Source organism: Chinchilla lanigera, unplaced genomic scaffold (genome assembly GCF_000276665.1).
Source record: "Chinchilla lanigera isolate Chin_1 unplaced genomic scaffold, ChiLan1.0 scaffold00057, whole genome shotgun sequence".
Lineage (NCBI taxonomy): Eukaryota > Metazoa > Chordata > Mammalia > Rodentia > Chinchillidae > Chinchilla > Chinchilla lanigera.
In genome coordinates, this window is record NW_004955458.1 from 6,116,379 (window position 1) to 6,138,269 (window position 21,891).

Here is a 21,891-nt window from a genome sequence, read left to right on the forward strand (position 1 = left end):
GCTTTCCCCCTTTGACTTTAGGTGTTGGGTATTTTGTCTCAGCAAAAAGAGAAAAGTAACTCGGACATTCGAATTTTTGTTGATCTGGGCTCAGTACCATCATCTAGCTTCTCTGCTCCTTCAATAATGGTTCTTCATTCCCCTGAGGAGAAGCTCACAACCACATAACTGGGGTTTGGCTGAGCCCTGGGTACCCATCCTCATTGGGACCTTGATATTTCATAGTTTCCCCTCCTATGTGTCTCTTCAGACAGTACAATTATTGCTAAACCTTTCATATTTTATGTCCAGCCCGACTCCTAACTCTGAAAATTATATCTTCTGCCACATTAGCAAGAAGGGCAATCAACTGTGAAATACTTAAACTTTCCAGCAGCCACTTCTGAAATCGCCTCAATCAGTAACCACCCTTTCTTCTTCTTTTCAATCTCAGAGACTGACTTTTCCATCTTTTTGTGCCTGGTCAGTACTGCCATTCCCTGGCACTCCCAGCAGAAGATTGTACATGTTCGTTCTTAATTTCATCTGTTCCCTTCTCTTCCAGCTGGCCATATCATAATTATTTCCTCTTTTTAAAATTCTTTGTTTTCACCATCTCGTAATCAGTCTGGAAAACAATTCTCTGGCTATTTAGAGGCAGTACAGTATATTTAGAGGGAGAGGCTCCATTGGGAAAAGAACGGACCAAGCTAAAGGGCAACGTGAAACTGTGATGCAGAAGGTAAGGAGAACAGAATATAGGAAAATGTTAGTACTGAGGACAAATGCCTGGAAGATGGGGCAGATATGGGGCATAGGTGGGTGAAAACACCACCTACTACCTTAACTCATGTATACAGAATGTAAGAAGCTTATGGTATAACTGAAATTTCATCTTATTGAAGCTGAGAGTGGAATGGTGGTTACCTGAGGCTTGGAGACTAAAGGAGAGCGAAAGATGGGGAAAAGTTGATCACTGACAGCAGGAAGAGTTATATCATTCATTCATAAGTATTGCAAGAATAGTGAAGAAGGCCTTTGATGTCTTTCTCTTGAGGACTAAGTGGCTCACATGTGCTTGATCTTTCAGTTTGTACTGTGGCTATACCACAAACCTTGCTGACATGTATTTATACCATAAGTCTTTCTGGAAGGTTCTTAAACTTTCATATTTCATTTACAGGTAACAACTTCATATCCTCTGTTTTCTCACATCCTTATTCCTAGTCAAACTCATGGTTCTCTGAGTGTGGATCTTGGGCCAGGAGTATCAGCAGCACATGGGAAAAATTTTGGAGCTGAAGTCTTTGGGTCTCACACTCAGACCTATTGAATCAGACTCTGCAGCTGCAGTCCCATAGATCTGTATTTTATTTTATTTTTATTAAGTTTATTGGTACAGTTTAGATATACATAATGATCACACTCATCACAGAGAACTTGTACCTGTACATGATACATCTTTGTTCCTCTTTTTTTCCCCATTCTCCTCCCCACCCTTCAATCCTGCTTCCTCTCCTTATTTACAAAGATTTGTTTTCATTTTATCCTTTTTTTCCCTTATTTTTCCCCCATTCCCTTTCCTTTTGAACAATTTCTTTCTATTTCACAATATCTATTATATATTTTGGTTCTTTTATTTTTATTTTATTTATTTATTTATTTTTTTATATTTTGGTTCTTATTTATACTTTCAGTTTTTCACACAAGACAATGTGATGTTTACACACGTATCTGATTTGTTTCACTTAAGAGTATGGTCTCAAGGTCCATCCATTTATCTATAAATATCTCAAGTTTATCCTTCTTTATAACTGAGTAGTACTCCATTGTATAAAAAAAAAAAACCATCTTTTTTATCCACTCGTCAGTTGATGGGCATTTGGGTTGTTTCCAAGATTTACCTATTACAAACTATGCTGCTATGAACACGAGTGTGCATATATCGCTGTGGTATGATGCTTTCAGTTCTTTTGGGAAGATACTGAGAAGGGGAAGAGCTGGGTTAAATGGGACTTTTAGTCTTAGTTTTTGGGGAATCTCCACACTGTCAATCTGTATTTTACCAAGTTCTTTAGAAGTTCTTCAGTTTGAGAACCACTGGCCAGAACTGTTATGCAGCACTGTACTCAGGTCCATATGTAACAGGCTCAGTGACTCAGCAAAGAGCATTAGGAGATGGCAGATGGCTCTGTGGAGAGCAGTGAGAAGGAGCAATTCATCTGATCCTGATAGAAGTTACAGATACAGTGACACCTCAGGTCAGGAACTTAACTCGTTTCATGATTCTGAAAAAATGGCCACGTTCACATTCATGCAGGAAAGATGGCTGCAGTCATGTTCATCACCTGATGCAGAGTTCACAAACAAAAACAAAATTTTGCTAAATGGTTCTGTTTCAGAACCAAATTTTTTTTAAATCTTTTTGAGACAAGTTCTCACTATACAATTCAGGCTGGCCTTGAGCTTACTCTGTAACCCAGGTTGGCCTGGAACTCGCAACCATCCTCCTGCCTCAGCCTACCGAGTCCTGGGATTACAGGCATGTGCAAGTATGCTGGGTTGAGAACTAAATTGTTTGCAGCTGAAAGCATTTGTCAACCAAAATAACACTGTAAAGTACTAATGGTGCTGGAATAGTATCCTAAATGATCGGATCATGATATTTAAAGAGAAGGATCTGAATAGCTTGGAATTGCAGGCTCAGTTTAACAAGCCAAGATTTGATAGGGATAGAGGAAAGTCCCACATTTAGGTGCAAAAACTCCAATGTGCAAGTGTCAGCTGGGAGAGAATGATCTTAGACAACTTGGTTGACCACGCACTCACTATAAATCGCTGATGTGATATAGTGACAAGAAATTATCATGGTGAATATTCATCACTCTTCCATCACTGGGACGAAATGCTTCACACAGGAAATTTAAAGGTGGAGAGGTTTACTTTGGCTCCCAGTTTTCTGAGCGTTCAGTCCATGGCTGGTGTACTCTGAGACAGAAATGTCGCAGTGTGAGGGAGGAAAACTGCTTGACCCATGCAGCCTGGGAGCAGACAGAGAAGGAAGGAACCAGGGACAAGAACATGCCCTTTCAGGTCATGCTGCTGGTGACCTACCTTCAACCAGGCCATACCGCCCCGAAGCACATACAGCTAAGAACTCACCAGTGATAAGCTTAGTGCCCCGTGGTCTAATCACCTTCCAAAGGCCCCACCTCAGAATATATGAGACTTTGAGGGGGCATATTAGATCTACACTAAAATAGTACATTATTCACTTCTTTTTGGGCCTATTTAGTCAATAATTATTCATTGAGCCTACAACAAGGCAAGTGCTGTACTGGGTCTAAGATCACATGGATGAGTAAATCAGACATGAATTCCTTTTTCCTTAAAGAGACTACATTCTAGTGGAGAAGTACAAGAAAAACTAGCAAACAAATCTGTAAACTATTCTTTAATCATGGTAAGTGCCTGCTATGGTTTGGGTGAAGGCTCCCCAGAGGCCCATTGGTTCATCCCCAGGAGAGTATTATTGGGAGGTGCTGTGAGTCTTTAGGATGTGGGGACTAATGGGCGGCCTTTGAAGGGGATCGTGGGGCCCTGTTGCTCTTTTTTCTCTTTGTTTTGTCTGGCTCCTGGAGTGGTTTTCCCTGCCACACACTCCCATCATAACATGCTGCCACCTCGGAGGCCCGAAGTAAGTGCAACTTGGTTTTAGATCAGAACCTCTAGATGTGTGAGGAAAAATAACTATTTTTCATTGTAAGTTAATTATTTCAGGTATTTTGCCATAGTAATAGTAAGCTAATACAGTGCTAACAAAGATAACAAAGGTCATCAGGTGGAGTGACTGGTCTGTAATCCCGGCACTCAGAAGGCTGGAGGCAGGGGGTTCATCACAAGTTTGAGGCCAGACTGGGCTACATAGTAACTTCCAGCCCAGCCTAAACTACATGAGACCCTGTCTCAAACAAACAACCAATTAAAAAAAGGTAACGAGGGTCATAAAGACCATAGTATTTTTTTGTTCTGGCTATGAAAACCCATACCTGTAGCACTATGCTCAGCAGAGGGTGAGTCACATTTTAGGAGAATTAGTCAGATGAAAGTTTGTGTAATAATTCTTTAACTTGGCCATGCATGAAAAACACTAGTGAATGTGCTGGGTCCTAAACTCCAGGCTTTCTGATTCCACTGGTTTGCTTTGGAACCCAGGAATTTGCATGTCTAACGAGCTCCCACAGGTGATGTTGATGTTATTAACTTGGATGCCTCAATTTGATAATAACTAGTTGAGAGTGTGATAAGACTGGAGAGGACTAGGGCCTGGGGATGCTTTGCTCTGAGAGCACTTTAATGAGACCTAATTGTCTTGAAGTGCTTGCCAGAGTCACATGTATGAAATAGATTCAATTAGTCAGTGTAGTTTCTGAGGTTGGATGTGGATTATTTGATACAGGAAAGTGGGAGGCAGAGTATAGGGGACTTTAGCTGTAGAGATGATTTAAAATATGCTGCATACATAGAAGGGAAGCAAATTATATCATAGGTGTTGAAGCAAGAGATTGCTGATGACCACATTGAAGATGTTACGTCACCAAAGCAGGCAGAGAAAATCAATATACACAGAGTAAGGAAGTAAAAGGCAAATGCAGAGAGAAAAATCCTCCCAGATTGCCAACAGCTCTGTGATTCTAGTCTTTCTTGAAGCCCAGGCGTTTTTGTCTTTGAATTCTGTGGAGTCTTTTCTGTAATCCAGAATACGTTCTTTGTGATCAAGCTAATTTCTTATTTTTATTTCCTAACTATGACCCTTAATGAACAAAAATAAAGCACAATAACAGAATCTAGTAATGAAGATATCTGTGGGACTGGGCAATATGGAGACCATTGATCATATTTTCCAGCATAATTTTTTAGAGCTGCATTTGGAGTAGATACTAGAGTATGACGAAGAGTGAATGGTAAAAAGGTAGAGAAATGAGGGTCAGTTTAGAAGTATGGCTCAAAGCAAAACTGGTGCTAGAGAGAATTCTGCAGTCAAAATGCAATTTTTGAGGACAGGGCATCCAGAGGAATAGTATAATTTATATATTTTAAGGGGAAATTACAACAGAATATGAGAGAGAGAATGGATGATAACTGGGGTAAATCTAGGTAGAAATAGGTTGTGATTAAGACCCAAAGTAAGATGTGGTCTGGGATGCTAGCAGGGAACATCTCATCTTCCCAGGGGGCAAAGATTTTTTGCCTTATGTAGAAAGAAAAAAAGATGTTTGACCTTAAGTGGAGGTGGTGGTAAGACAGGCAGTAGAAATTCACATCCATTGGAAATGAGATAACTCAGAGCAAGAGAGAGAGAGAGAGAGAGAGAGAGAGAGAGAGAGAGAGAGAGAGAGACCTGACATTGTGGAGGATTGGGTAGGAAGCTTAAGACACAATGATGAAGATTTGGGTCAGTCATGTAAAAGGAGTGGAAGAGTGTAGCATGCAGTGCAGCTCTCAAATTTCCCTGGGGAAGGATGGTGGAGGGTGAAGAAATGGAGACAGAAGTCAGAATGCAGAAAGCTGAGGTCAGGTGGAGCCTCCTGTCCTGGAGGAGAAGAAGGACCACTCAATGGACCACTCAGTGACTGCAGCACTTTTATTTATGTACTTGGGAGGTATGTGCCATTGAAACCCCTCTGCATAGCAACTTGCTTGCCTAGCTCACCTCAGGTGCCTTGCATTCTTAGAGCTGGAACAGCTTGTTCATGCGGCTCTCCTCAGGCATTCCATGTTCTCGGGGCTGACCTTGCTTTAGCCCCTCATGTGTGATTGATCTCCAGCCTTAGCCATTCCCCACAGGAGGGGGAGTTGACCAAAGACTGAACGGAAGGTTGTGGATCAACAAGGAGAGCCAAGATGAGACTCTTGATGGAGTGTTTGGCAGCAATTGGAAAACTGCGTGATGTTCTCTGGCCTTGATCAGAAGCTCAGGGAAGAGTAGATACAGGAGAAAATCCCAGGAAGTGTGAGAGAAGACAGTGATGCAAAAATAGTTACAAGAACTGGAGTAGGGGAAAAGGGGTTATCTAATAAAGCTTAATATCCAGAGGTCTAGGGATGTGGAGTTAGGACAAAACAGAAGCAAAAGGAGAACTGGCAGTTATTAGAGAAAGAAAGTCACCCATTCAGGATCACATACTTAGTTTAGTGTTTTACAAAATTTGTTCCTTGAGGTATTTGAGGAATTCTGAATAATTGTCTGAAAAACAAAAAATTGATTCCGTTACTCTTTGCTCCCTTTGGTGATGGCCATGCATAGATTCATATTAGGATGTTAAAGTTTTGATAGCAGCAAACTTGTGTGCAGTATCATCCAGGCACTTTGCTGAATACATTAGTAACGGTTCATTTATCATCACAACATGTCTATGAGATTGGGATGAGAAATCTGTCGCAAAGAGACCAGTTTAACTATATTTAATTTTGTGCTTTTCAAATTTGAACACCCTGTCCCCATACCCTTCAACTTTCGTTTCACATTACAAGCAATGGGATTTTATGGACACCGGTTTGAGAAAATTGAAGTAAGGTGAAAAACATTGTATGGAATTCTGGTCTCCAAATTCTCATTGAAGTACTTTTCCCATTATGTGAAATTGCCTGCATTGAACTCATGGTACCAAATAATTCTAACTATCCTATGTCACCAGTAAGTTTGGTTGCCTTGACAAAGAAGTATGTGCATTAGCAAATTTTACCAAGCACCCACTCCCTGCCATACAGGCCACATGCTTTAACTTTTGTTATCCATCATATTATGGACCTTGAGACCGAACTGCCTGGGTTAGAATCCCGGTTCTATTACTTTTACTAGTTGCATGTCTTTGGACAGTATGATTCTGATTTTGTTTATGCTTTAAATAACAACAACAACAAAAATTAAGTATCTTCATCTAAAAAACGTGGAAATAACAATTCCAATCTCATAGAGACTTTGTGATGATAAATGAACCGTTACTAATATATTCAGCAAAGTGCCTGCATGATACTGCACACAATTTTGCTTCTATCATCATCATCACCATCATCATCTTTTTAATACTATCGAGGTAGGCTTCTATAGTTCATAAGGGCCCAGTTAGGCTTTGTAAGCTAAAGTCGGCTATGTGGGAATTTTTTCTTTCCTTAAAGAGCTTGAATGGAAGTGATAATACAGTAGATAGCGTTGGTTGGCTATGTAGAAAATGTTGCTTAAAATGTGTTTAACACATTTATCTTATTTTCAGCCACCAAAATTTTCACTATATCCTAAATACTTTAATGTTCAGATTGAACCTTTCAGCAATTTATCACTGTCCTATGAGCATAAAGAATGTTTTAGATGTGCAGCAGTCCATTTCTCTGAAGTTTCAACCAGTGTCCCTAACACCTTAGTCTCATCAAGATCTGCACTTCAGAATCTGCTCTTCCTTGCTCACAGCACTTACACTGAAGCTGTAATCATGACATAGTTACATTTTGCAAAATTGCTTATAAACGTAGCTTTTCCTCATTGGGGGAAATAGGAGTCTTCTGGCTGACCGCAGTGTCAGGGTAGTTTCTGAACAGTGCCAGAGGCAAGCTGTCCATCTTGGACCCATCAAGAGTATGAGCCCTGTGTCCTGGGACTCCTTAGGCCTATTTAAGGCATGTAATTGAAAAGAGTTCTAACTAAGCTCAGTAGCTGAGAATGTTCTAGTGGGTTAAAAGGCCACTGAAAAATGTATAGATACATTAGTTTCCTATCCCTCCTGTGACAAACTACCACAAATTTGGGATCTTAAAACTACACAAAGTGTGTTCTCTTAAAGTTCTGAAGATAAAAATTCTAGATCAAGGTGTAAGCAGGACTTCACTGCTTTCAGAGCTTTGGGGAAGAGTCTGTTCTCTTTTTGTTTTCAGTTGTACTTTCTGTGCCCAGGACATGGTCAACTTGTCTTCCTCAGAAAGTTCACCCATAACCAGGATGGCAATGATGTCCTGGGGGGATTTGTAGTCCTATGAGAAAACAAAGTAAAAGGGGCCTAAGTGTTCAAAAATCTGTTGAAACAAGTCAGTAGAGGGAGAATCACATGCTGGAGATAGTGAAGACCAGCAGCCAAGATCAAGTATCTTCTTCTACCTCTCCCCTCAGGTGCTATTAGTGAAAAACTGAATTCCAAAGTCTACCCAGAAATTCAAAAGTCCTCATTAGCGCTACCAACTGGTAGTTTCAATTTCCCTTTGTCCAAAGCAAACCGCAAGTGACTGGATCCTGACATACAGTCTTCATATTCCCTCTAACTTTATAGCCACAGATCCCACACAGCAATATACTCACCTGAAGGATCTTTTGTACCCCACGGGCAACATCATAATGCTCACTGCCAACAATGTTAGGATCCATAATGCGAGAGGTGGAGTCCAGAGGATCCACAGCCGGATAGATACTCAACTCAGCAATAGCATGTGACAGCACGGTAGTGGCATCCAAGTGGGCAAAAGTAGTAGCAGGGGCAGGTCGGTCAAGTCATCAGCAGGGACATAGATAGCCTGTACAGAGGTGACAGAACCTCCCTTGGTGGTGGTGATTCTTTCTTGCACAGTACCTATGTCAGTGGCCAGGGTAGGCTGATAGGCTACAGCAGAAGGAATTCTGCCCAGTAAGGCAAACACCTCTGAGCCAACCCGGGTGAAATGAAAGATGTTATCGATAAACAGCACTATATCGTGACCTTCTTGGTCTCTGAACTATTCAGCCACAGTCAGTCTAGTCAGTGCTACCCAGGCATGAGCACCAGGTGGTTCATTCATTTGACCAAACACCAATGCTACCTTTCACGTAGCATCTTTTAGATTGATTACACCAGATTCAGTCATTTCATGGAATAAGTCATTGCCCTCTGAGTCCTCTCACCAACACCAGCAAACACGGAATAACCACCATGGGCTTTGGTGACACTGTTGATTAACTCCATGATCAATACTGTCTTGCCTACTCTAGCACCACCAAAGAGCCCAGTTTTTCCACCTTTGGCATAGGGAGCTAGTGGACCCACAGCCTTAATCACAGTCACCAGAATTTCCTGCTTAACACTCATCTCTATGAACTCAGGAGCTTCAGCATGAATAGGAGCAAACTGGTTTTGATAGGCCCTCTCCCATCAGTAGATTCTCTAATGACATTCATGATTCTGCCCAAGGTCTCAGGACCAATGGGAATTTTGACTGGTGCACCAGAATCCAGGACTTTCTGGCCTCTGGCCAGGCCTTCTGTACCATCCATAGCAATGGTTCTTACTGTGCTCTCACCTGTCGGAGGCATTGGGAGGTTTTACATAAGGACAAGTTAGTCATTATTTAATGAAGTGTTCCTGGCACTACAGACCTACGTCAACCAAGACTCCCTCTCATTGTCTAAATGTGGCTTCAGCAAATTTAGAAGAACGAAAGTCATGCTGATAAAATCATCACAGAAGGAACAGCATTGTTCTTCAGGTATTTGAGCTAAATAATGTCTGCGCTAGTCCTAAAAGTGCTACTTACCCAGATGCTTGGCCTCCTCCAGCACTAGCCTGGTCTCCCTGCCTTGCACTTCCAAGGCATTCAGAATGGGAGGTAATCCCTCATCAAACTGGACATCCACCGCTGCACTGATGACCGCCACCATGCCCCCAGTGGCCCCAACACTGATTTGGGCAATGGAGAGATGCCGAAGGGCTGAATCCCTGCAAGGCCCCAGAGGCCAACGCTGTGGCCACATGACCCACAGGACTCAACATGACACAGTCCGGGTAGAGACTGAGAGACATTTATTTTCTGTTTATGTCATTTGTATTCCTTTTTCCTTGTCTCATTTTAAATGTTTAGTATTTTATCTCAGCTATGGCTTTATTGGATATTAGTCCCTTTGTTATTTTAAAATGGTTATTCTAGAGTTTACAATATGTTTTCAACTTATCAGAATCTCCCATTAAATAATATTATACTACTTCACATGAGATGTAAGGCCCTTGCAGCACTAAAATCCTGTTATCCCTTTCCCATCCTTCCTGCTTTTACTATTGTATATTCACTTCTATGTATGTGCACAGGCTCACAATATATTATTGTTATTTTGCTTTAACCACTGAAATAATGAATGAATGAGAAAGAAGTATTTTGTATTTAGCACTTGCAACACTCTTCATTCATGTAGATCTATGTCTCTATCTGGTATCATTTTCCCTCTCCTTGAAGAACTTCATTTAATATTTCTTCTACTGCAAGTGTGCACCTGACAGATTCTTTAACCTCCTGTTTCTTTAAATTCTTATTTTGCTGTCATTTTAGAAGACTAGTTTAAGCGTACACAGAATTGTACTTAATACTGATTCTGTCCCTCCTGTTTAGTATTTTAATCATATCATTCCATTGTCACCTAGCTTCCATAATTTATAACAAGAAATCGGAGATAATTTTTATTGTTTTCTCCTTTGTTCTGTGATTCTTTTTTTGGTGCTTTTAGGACTTATTTTTATTATCACTGAAGTTTTAGCAATGTAATTGAAATGTACTTTGCATTTACACTGTAAAGAAATATGTGCTTATTTTATTTTAGAGTCTGGATTTCTGTTACTAGACATGTGAATTTATAGCTTTCCAAAGTTTGGAAGTACTTTGGCCTATATACTTTTAAATAAATACTAATTTAAATCATTCAATCACTTAATCAGTATCATCTAGTCACCACAACCAATCATTTTCAAGGGTCTATTCTACTTTTGAGGGTTTTTGTCCTTTCTCTGAAAATTTTTCCTCTGTCCCCAGGTTGGAGTTTTCCTCTTTGCTAATCCTTGAAGTGAGATCTCTTTAATCTTGAATTTCTCTGATTGAGTGTCTGAGGTGGAGGGTATTGTTCTTAACTGCCTCTTAGCATGATTGAGTTACAAATCTTTTTCCAAGTGCTTCCAGCTAGAAGTTTCCATTCCCATTCTCTGTATTTAGAAGAGATCTTTCCAGTAAAGATCTGTTATAGGAAGAAATGAAACAAATCTTCCTTGTCTTCTAATTCATTTAACTTTTTGATCTATGAACTATTCAAAACGCTCAGTTTTCAATGTACCTTATTGTTAAGGATTCTTCAATATGCAGATCCAAACATGTGGATTCTACATTTCCCAGAAACAATGTCCTTTTATAGGTGTTTTTCTCTCTCCTCAGCTACTTTACAGGCATTATTGTCTCTGACTACACGTTGGAAGGTAATTTGGGCTGGAGGAAGGCAGTGACGGGTTTAGCTACCACCAAATGATATAACATATCTGTAAGCAAGATGGATACAAACTCTTTTCAGCACGGCTGATTTGAAAACTGTTTCTAGATTTTAAACATTCCCTCTTTGCAACTGTGTATCATCATCTAAAACTAATCAACTGTTGGCATCTTTCAATTGCTCCATACTCCCAACTTGCTTATTTCTTGACTTCTATTTGTTTGAGAAATAAGCGAGAAATTTGATTACTACAAATAGTAATCCTTACAGTCTGGAATATGAAGCTCAGAAAAGTAATTGGCTTTTAGCGCTCTTCCTCATGATCTCTAAGGCTCTGCTTGGGTTCAATAGAAATGCAAGGAGCTTGGAAATTTGTCTCTCAGATGGTTTGATTGTGGCTGTTGTGATTCAGAAAAATAATTCGCTTTGTTCTCTATTGTTGAATATTAAAATATAAAGTTATTTCCTCTTAGTCATATAGCAAGCTGAGCCATGTATGCCTGTTTTAGTCACAGTAGCTTACTTCTGCAGGGTCAAGTAGTTCTAAATGAAATTGAATAAACTAATGGGATATTCAGACCACCACAGCTTATATTTAAGTCATAGACCTTATAATTTACAAGGCTTTGAGTCATCATTTATTAAAAATAACATAGCAGGAAGGCTTTCTCCCTTGCTACTCTGAAAGTTAATATTTTTGAATTTCATGATACAGGGGTGGCTAGTTTCTGAAAAGAAAAGAGAGAATAAACCTGTAATAGTAATTTATCATTCTTGACATGTTCTTTTCAGTTTAATTATCGAGTAACAGAACTAACACTTAATAAAAGTAAGAAACATTTTCAAATCCTCATAGAAAATCCCCATCTTACAGGAGAACTTGGAGGCTGTAGGATATACCTGATCACACCCATCATGTGATTTTGTGAATGATTTTCACAGTACGCCATTACAAAGCTTTACAGAGAATGGGACTTGCAAAAAAGTAGCAGGCCTTTAGCCAGTAAGGAATCTGCACCAGAGATTACACAATGTCTTTACTTTTTAAAGATTTTATCTTGTTGCATTCTCTTCTCATCAGGGTGATAGGGAACGCTATGGCCAAAATTCAGAGGGAAGCTGCACCATTCCCAAGTGACTTATCTAATTTAAAATATCCTGAAAAACTCAACTTTTTGTTCTCTTTTCACCTGGTTGTGAGAAGAAGCTCAGCAGACAGGCTCTTGGAGGAGAGCAGAAGCCACAGCACAATACAATATAGTTTGATGAAACCAGGGGATATTTCTGGTGCCTGAATTCCCCTCTAGCCCTTCTCCTGTTGCCCTAAATTAATTTTCTTTGAATATTATTTTTTTGCAGGCCTTCAAAGTCTCTTATTAGAGACCTTATTAAAGTAATGTTAGTTTGACATCAGGACTCTCACAGTGCATAGAATACAAATTGGAAATTTTCAGAGAGATGATTAAAGAAGATACTGAACCCTTATATAAACCCCTATTTGTAGCAGGCACCTCTCCTGAAACTTTCCCAAACATTGAAGTGTGTGACTCTTCCACAAATCCTGTAACTCAGGGATAGATTAGGAAACTGAAAGTCAGGAAGGTCTACAGATTTGTCTAATGTTACACACATAGTTATGGCACATAAGAGAGATCAAGGGCAGCCATAACTGAGGCATTTTCCTTCCCTCAAGGTTTTACACAATGATTATTTCTTAGATTATTGCAACAAATTGTAATCATAAGTGACCCCCACAGACCCAGAGCAGAGGGGGCATTTAAATGCTTGTTGAATAAGATAGTAATGATCGGACTTGGATTTCAGCTAAAACTAAAAAAGCGAAAATTCCACGTAACATTGTGCAACGTAACATTCTACATTAAATATACCCGGAAAGATAAGCAAAGCAATATTCTTCAAGTACGAGAAATAAAACATCATTTACAAGCTAAATACCAGAAATGACTGCATCAGGAAACGATAAGCCTAGCAACAAAGATGTGGTTAGATGTGGCAAGAAATCTACACTTAGGAGAAAGAAATCCCTTTCTATTAGTCAAATTTCATGGGTTAAACAAATACACATGCCAGATAAAAAGTAAGAGTTAATGGAATTTTGAAGCACTTCAGTAACTATTTAAAAACACTCACTTTACATAGTGACAAACAGCTATAAGAGTAGGGGAGCAATAACCAAAAGCATAGTTATTAGTGGAGCCCAGTGTTGTTGATGTCATGGAATTAAACATCAGTTAAGCAATCAAAAATATTCATGGAGATCTAATTAAATGCTCAACACTCCCACTCTCTTTGATATTCTCCACCCTTCCCACCACCACTATCACCAACAAAAAAGACCAAGACACACATGTGTGCAATAGATGGGTGCCTGGGTGTTATGAACACGAAGTCTTTAGAAATGGTCTTACTTGTCTTGGTTACTTTTCTCTCATTTCTGGGACAAAATACCCGATGCCCAGAATTAAGGAAGCAAAGGTTTATTTAGCTCACATTTTGTGGAGGTTTCAGTCCATAATTAGCTGGTTCCAAGGCGAGGTGGTATGGTAGAGGGCAACAGTTTGCAGTGGTGGAAAAGAGCAAAAACAACAAGAGCAAATGGGGAGGAGCAAGAACAAACCTCTTTCCCTCCCTTACACTGTATGCAGGCTACCCACCTTAGGACGGGTGTAGCACTCACACCCATAATCTCAACATTGGACCATGAGTCAATTATAAACTCTAGAAGCCCCCCCCCCATGACTGCATGAGGCTTTGGGGGGAACATCCAGACACAAACCATACGGACTTCACAACTGGTTGAAGTGATACATATATTTAACATGTTTAATGCCAAGTGGAGTGTGGTGAGTGTTTTGACTTTTAGACCTAGTGAGAAAGGAGGCTTGTGAGGTAGAATTCAAGCATTCACAGATGCCGTTTTCTCTGTTATCCAAAGGAGAAAGGAGAGAGTCCCTGTTAACCTGTAGCCTGCTTGGGATGACAAAACTACACAATGGGACATAGATTTTGATTCAGCCGGGCTTGATCTGCCTGTGGGGAAACAGCTCTGAATCTAAAGAAGAGCAGCTTGTTTTATGCTTTTCCTTATTTCTTCTGCCTGTGGCTTATTGAGGTTTCCCCAACGTTATAGCATCTCCTTCAATTTCAGTGACAAAATGCTCCGATGGTTTGTCTGGGGACCACATTCATTTTGGTAAGCTCCTTTCTCTTTAAAGTCATGGGGATGGTTGGATTTATCCAAGGTACTTAAACTGTATTGGGGAAAACCAGCTCTCACTGAGCAGAAGGAGAAAACAATGCAGGAATATTTATAAACAAAAGAAAATGAGACAAAACAATCTTTCAAGAAACAATCAGCAACATGCAACTTGATCCTTCTGATGTTTCCCCAGTGAAGCTATGAATGGGTTTTCCCTTTAGCTGTGGTGCTGTTCCATGAACAATCCACATTCTGCATCCTTCACCTGCATTTTCCTAGTAGCAAGGTAAATCCAGATGTCTGAGCTGTCCAACATTCTGGCCATAAGTTCTGAGAGAGAATATGAAGTCACCTGTTACCTGCTTTTAGTCACCTCATTCAGCCACTCAGTGAACGTATTGAGTGCGTGCTGTGTTCCAGACACAGTTCCAGGCACAGAGGTTATGAGCATTTCCAGGCCTATGAAAAAGGCAGATGCAGCAGTTGCCCTCACAGATTTTACTGTGGGATTAGGTGCCCGGATGGTACTAACAGGCAAGAGTTGTATTACAGTGATGTATATGGAAAGTGCTAGAGATGAATGAAAGAAATGGAGACAAAGAGGTGGCAGACATATCTAATTCAGAAGCAATATTCAAATGATATCCTAAGGAACAAGTAGGAATTACTCAGGAGGTAGGCAGGAGTGAGGTAGAGGAGTGGTTCCAGGCCAGGGAGAGGTTAGAGAGAGAACAGCTCTGCAAGTGCGGTGATAGTAAAATCAAATCAGAGCAGCTGGATGTGAGGCTGGACCAGTACTGTTCAGTGAATTATTTCCTCTCCTGTTCCAGACACATATCCGGGACCAAACTCCAGATCTCTAGGCTGTATTGGTTTCTGCTTGCAAGAGCTTTCTTGAATTCCACGTTCTGGCTGTTTGGTTCTTGTGAGGTTGGACTGGTTGCTCCACTGTCATTTGCAAACTGACTTGGGGATATTGGTACTCTGTAAATTAGTTTTTCTCATAGCTACACAGGTGGGTGCAGGTGTGTATGTTCATAGTTCAACGCAGAAGGGTGTAGTGAAGCTCTTTCATACAGACTGCACTGCACATAAGGGCAAAAGCTCAATTATCTTCTTGATATGTAAGATAATGAAAAAGATATTGATCCAGTTTATTCTATTGGCCTGGAGATGCTTCCTGGTGAGGGGAGAGGAGAAGCTTTTTTTCCTAAGCTGAGGAATGAGACTGACTTTACTGTTATATTAAAGAGCATCTTCTCCAAGGTGAATAGATGGTACTAACCTGGTAGCAACACTAGCTCTTTAATATAAGAGGATAGAGGAAAATTGGGTGCTCAGCAACCATTGAAATACTTCGTATGTTTTGAAATGGCTTGGTAGAGGGAGTGATTAAGGATCAAGAATTCAGTGTAAACCAGTTCATTCCAGTCTCAGGAAGTGTGCGATGCTAGGCTTCCTGTTGCTCATGAACATTTTCAGTTCTGCTTTGCTCATTTATTAATTTTAGGGTGACAATATGTGTAGCTGAATAAAACTTCCAAATCTCTCTTATACCTGGTGGAGACCTGATAAAACTCTGGCCAATGATGCATAAACTACAGTGTAAGATTTCTGGAAATATTTTTGTTTTTTTGATTTTCATGTTGCACTCATTGGATTTTCCATCCTCATTCCCTCTTCAAGCCTGAAATATACACATGAGATCTGGACACTGGGGGACATGAAGAAAAGGCCAACAGAATCACAGAGACCTTGGCCCTGAAATCTCTGAGCTGCTGAGCGAATGACAGCAGTTGCTACCCTCAGACTGTTAACTGATAAACCCTTACACATTTAAAGCACACTGAACATATTTTTGTTACTTGCAGACAAACCCAATTTTTAACTGACAGAAATACCTTCCAGGATGAGAGAGGCACCTGGCAGAGGACACATCTGGGGCTAGGAGTCCCAGAGCACTACTCCAGGACAACCCCGCAGAGGTCTGTCAGCTCATCTTGAATCTTTGCTTAACAAGTGCTGGATCAGGGAGCATGCATTACACAGGCCAACTGTTACAATCTGTCCACATCTCCAAAATATACCTTGAACTCTGTTCTTTTCCTTTTTTAGCTTGATTGTCTTCCTCATTAGTTTTGTTTAAATTATGGCTGACAATTCCACATCTATTAAATAGAGATACTGTGTCATACTGAGCTGAGATTTACTTTTTTTTTCTCGTTATAAAGGACCAGGCAGAAGAAGAGGGTGATGGAACGCAGCCATTTCTTTTATTGCTTAATTAATTTACCAAATAATTATTCAGTGCCTACTATGTACCAGAAACTGTCTTAAATTTTGAAGATATAATGATCTTCAAACAATGATCATAGTAGTGATAATAATAATAAATAGATAATGATGAACTTGATAGATTCTATCTCTGTCTTATGGCCTAGATTTGGGACCATATTATTATCATATTAAATGCTTGCTATGAGCTGGATACTATATTAGATGCATTGTATACATCATCTTATATGATGTGCATGACAAACATGTGAGATAAACAGTAGCAGCCTTTTAGAGATTTAAACGTAAAAATCGCATCAGAGATTTAATAAATCTATTACATGGGCTACAAAGTGGAAGAGTTGGAATTCTGCTTGACTTCAAGTTAAAATCCTAACCAAGTTAGAAATCCCCAATAGTGCTGGATGTGGTGGCACATGCCTGTACTCCCAGCACTCAGGAGGCTGAGGCAGGAGGATCATTGTGAGATTGAGACAAACCAGGGCTACAAAGTGAGCTCAAGGCCAGCCTGAACTGCATAGCGAGACCCTGTCTCAAAAAGACAAGAAAACAAGAAATCCTCAATAATATGTTTCTGTGATGAAATACATGAACTGCACATGCCCCAATACTAGCTCAGTGAATGATAGGAATAGAGATTTAGATGGACACAAAGGGGAGAGTGGACGGAAAGAGGCGTGCTTTGTACGGGAGCCATCATGAAAGAAGACACCGAGTTATTGAAGTACATGCTGTGTTCCTGTAACGGCCAGGCGGGAGCTATACTGACAGTGATGTGATGGGAGTCTGCTCTGTATTGATCTGTGCATAACTCCAGTATCTTCCTGCTGTCCTGCTGGACTCGCTGGAGCAAAAGGCCATTTGTTCTGTCTGTGGGTTCTGCTAGCTCTGCAGGAAATGTGAGCCAACAGGCTTGGATGTGGGGTCAAGGAATTGAGGAGCCGAAGAAACAGACAAAGATCAGCATGAAATGTTGGATAAGGCCAAAGCAAAAATGGGTCAGAAGAAATTTTATAATGGGAGGTGGCATCTGATGCCAGGAAAATATGTATGTTCCGAAGTAGTGCAGGCTTAGGAATTAAGTTGAGGTCAGATAATGTCAGCCAGGGCAGAACTAGGTCAGTGCTCCCCAGGAATGAACATATAACAGACTTCTCTTGTCTAATGGCGGATAGAGCGAGTCTCTTCGAGCAAGCTCCATTTGTGAAGAAAATGTATTGTAGACCTTAAAGGGTTGGATCTGGCAGGACTGGTGCTCCTTCTTTAGACTGGACCCTGTATTCTCTGTCTTTTCTCAGAGACTCTCATTTATTAAGTACATTTATTTAAACCTTAGGGCAAACTGAGGCTCAGGTAATTTGACTTGTATTCTATTTATTTATTAGAACTCTTAAAAACCTTTTCAAAAGAAATCTAGGCACTATCTTCCCACTGTGCTCAGGAGTACTGACCTACACTCTACGGCCATTGATATCAGTTTGTGAGCTTGATGGCCACCACAAACACTGTCCTGTGGTTCTAGCACAGCTTTCTTCTCAGCACAGCTCATTGCTCTGGGTAAAGTTACACCTGTACCTTGATCACTAGGAGCATGGCTTTGGTTGAGCTGATTTGTTTATCGTGGGTACCACAGCAGAACTGAAGCTAAATGTGAAAGGCTGCTGTCAGCCACTGAGGCACATATGGACCCTCTGTCTTCGTTATGATTGGCTCATGAGGAATGGTGATGTTTTCTCTTGCCTTTGCTAGGGAAGCCCATCCACCATGACATTTGGGGGATATAAGCCAGTTTTCAGAAAAGCAGCTGCTTTACTCCAAAAGGGGCATTTGAAAGAGTGATTATACATACCTTGTGGTCCTTTGAACATGACAGAGGGCATTCCTTAAAAAATTGAGTTAGGCTTTTAAAAAGTCACATTGAAAAATTAGATGTGAGATCTCTTCTCCCACAGAGACCCTAAACAACATTCTCTTAGGAAACATCCTGTTATATCTTTATGTGTTTGTCATCCCTCTTCTCTTTTACAGAGAATCTCTGTAGGTGACTAGAAAAACCTCCTTACTTTTTTTATATGTATATAGACTATATTGAGTATTCTAAGTTTTTATCCTTAGAAATGATTGTCATTCCTCTCCAGATGTTTTGAGATAATGTCTTTCATCTTCTCATTTCTTATTCTTTCAGGAAATAGTTCCTCTTCTTCTTGTATAATTGAGCAGATTAAATCATAGCTTTCCTTATACTTCCCTTTTCCAGTTTAAATTCTTGCCATCTCTTTTCAAAATCTCTTTTCAATGCCTTCTTAATGATATTGAAATTTTCGAGGTAATTCACATTATGTTCTCTTATAGCATTTTAGCATACACAAATATTTCAAGGACACAGGAAGTTCTTATGAGGTATTTCTAAATATACTTTAATTTTCCTGATTTCTACTTAAAAAGTGTTTAAAGTATAAGCTCCCATTTTTCTAAAGTCTTAGAAAAATGCAGATTCAGCCCTAAAAATGTTTACTTCTGTTAGGAATAAAATGTTGAGTAATTTCTTTTTAATATTATAGTATCCACCCACTTCTTATATTTTTTACCCAAGTCTATTTAGCTATAACTTATCCTATATAATATTATAGGTGGTATATCAATGCTTATTGGAAAAAGATTTATATTTCAAATATATATATATATATTTTTTTTTTTTCTTTTTTAAACTGGTAGTAGTTCTGGTAGAAAATTTCTGAAGACAGGTTTCCTAGAGGAAGGTATTATGGCCTGTATCTACATTACTCTCTTCAAAGCCTCATGCACTCATAGGTGGGGCTTTTCAGAGTAAGCTGGATCTAGAATGTGTGATACTTGGGTTAAGGGTATATAGTAGTAAATTATTCCACTGATTGGAATAAGCATAGTTCTGGATGTGGACAATGGAAGCCTCACCCTGGGTGTGGATAGCACCAAGAAATAGGCTTATAGCCTATAAAGGCAGGCTTCATGCTGCTGCTTACTGCTCACTGCTTTCTGCTTGCCACACCATGAACTTTTTCTCCTCTGTGATTCCTCTCTGCTATGCTGATATGTCACGATGCTGTCCTGCCTTATAGCCAGCCAACGACAGGCTGAAACCTCTACAAACTGTGAATTGAAATAAATCTTTTCCTTTTAACTTGTGGATGTCAGGTATTTCATCTCAGCAATGAGAAAAGTAACTATGACGGAAGGTCTTATTATATTCATCCAACTTTTACTAAGTACAAACTGTTCCTGGCTGTGAGTTTGAAAATCAAAGCTCAATAAGACTACAGTATATCCTCTTCCTCAAGCTGCTTATAAGAGGTACATAAGCAGAATAAAATATGCACTATGGGAGAATATGAGATGGAAAGGTTAATTTTAACTGAGAAAATCATGGAAAGGGGACCTGAAAGTGTTGTGAGAAGTATGATGGCTAGGGAAGGAGAGGAGAAATATTTCAGACAGAGGAATTGGAGCACAAGGTTGTAGAATTATGCATAAGACCATGGAATAAAGTGCCTATGCATATAGCATCTCTGGAGCACACAGAGCAAGTGAGATAATTTGGGTGGGGCAGCTGAGTCAGACTCTGGGATGCCTTAGATATTATGTTAAATTTTAGTTTCAAGTCACTGAGGAACTGGAGAAAGAATTGAGCAGGAAAATGAGCTGGTCATTCTGATAGCATAGAAAATCAATTGAATGATGCTGAGGTCTGTGGGGTCAGATAGAAAGCTTTTACAAACAGAAAGCCTAGAGAAGTAGCATTTACTGATAGTCTTTATACTCTCAAAAACAGTTACACTGAGTACTTCTACATATGTGGCTTTAATTACAGGAAATATATACAAAGAGGCAGTTTGGACACAGACATGGTCATGCTGAACGTGGCACACATCACCAAAGTTTACAAATTTCCTTTTGTGTCTATTTACAAAGGATACCAGGCTCCCAAGCATCTCAGAGTTGGGGTGGTATTATGTTCAGGTGGAAGCATTTAAGATCTGGCTCATGGTTCTCTGTTTTTTCTCTTACCACATTGAACATGGAAATATACGTGGATACAGAAGTGCCACAAAAATGAAATGACCTGTGGTTCTGAGCTAGCACATGAGAGCCTGTACCTAAAGCTATCCTCATTTGCAGTGGACTTTGAGAACACAGAAATAAATTTTGCGGTGTTAAACTGCTGAGATTTTCACCCTATCTAACTAAGCTTTCTGTAATAATGAAGATGTTTTATATTTTCACTGACCATGGTAGTAGTCACTAGCGCCCCTCCCCCTCCTTAGGCTATTGAGCACTTGCAGTGTGGCTAGTGTGTTTAAGGAACTAAATTTTAAATTTTATTTAGTTTTCATTAAGTTAAAATTTAAGACGGTCCTTAATGATACTTTAAAAGCTTTTCTTTAACTTCTGGAGAAAACCTGCCTGAAGCCCTTCTGACTGGACACGGATCCACTGATTCACATATTCACCAAGACTGTATTGAGTGTCTACTACGCATGTGGAATATACCATGATCTCTATACTCTGGGGCTACACAAGAACAAAGTGGTTAAAAGTGCATCATGGAGCCCATCATTCTAAGCAGGCTGAGAAACTATAACTAAATATAGGAGCTAATGTCAGAATGTCATAAATGTCATGAAAAATCCACTAGCACTTTTGATCACTTCCATGTCCAGACACTAGTATCACTGCTTGGTACACATTACTTAAACCTGATTAACTCCATATACATTAGAAATTACTATTATCATAATTTTATAGTGAGGAAATTGAAACAGAGAGAAGTGATGCACAAATGCAAATTATACAAGGTTCTTGCCCTTTGGGAATTTCCAACACCTTATGGAGAGATAAATAACCCATGACACTCAGTGCAATAAGTACTATTTAGGCAAAATGGTTCTAGAGACCCCATGGGGCCAGCCAAGGCAGGGCCAGCTGCATTTGGGGCAGTGATGTAGGAAGGAATTCACTGCAGATGTGGTGTGAAGGAAGAACAGGTATCACTAGACAAAGGAGGTGCACTGTGGTCTGAATGTGTCCCTCAGAAGTTCACATGTTGGAAACTCAACCCCCACATTTATATATGAATGATATTTGGGAGGATAACAGTATG

General features: G+C 39.9%; 1 pseudogene; it reads right to left on the minus strand.

Moving 5' to 3' along the window:
- Nucleotides 1-7,839: 7,839 nt before the first annotated feature.
- Nucleotides 7,840-9,748, minus strand: LOC102004247 (annotated as a pseudogene).
- Nucleotides 9,749-21,891: the final 12,143 nt, after the last annotated feature.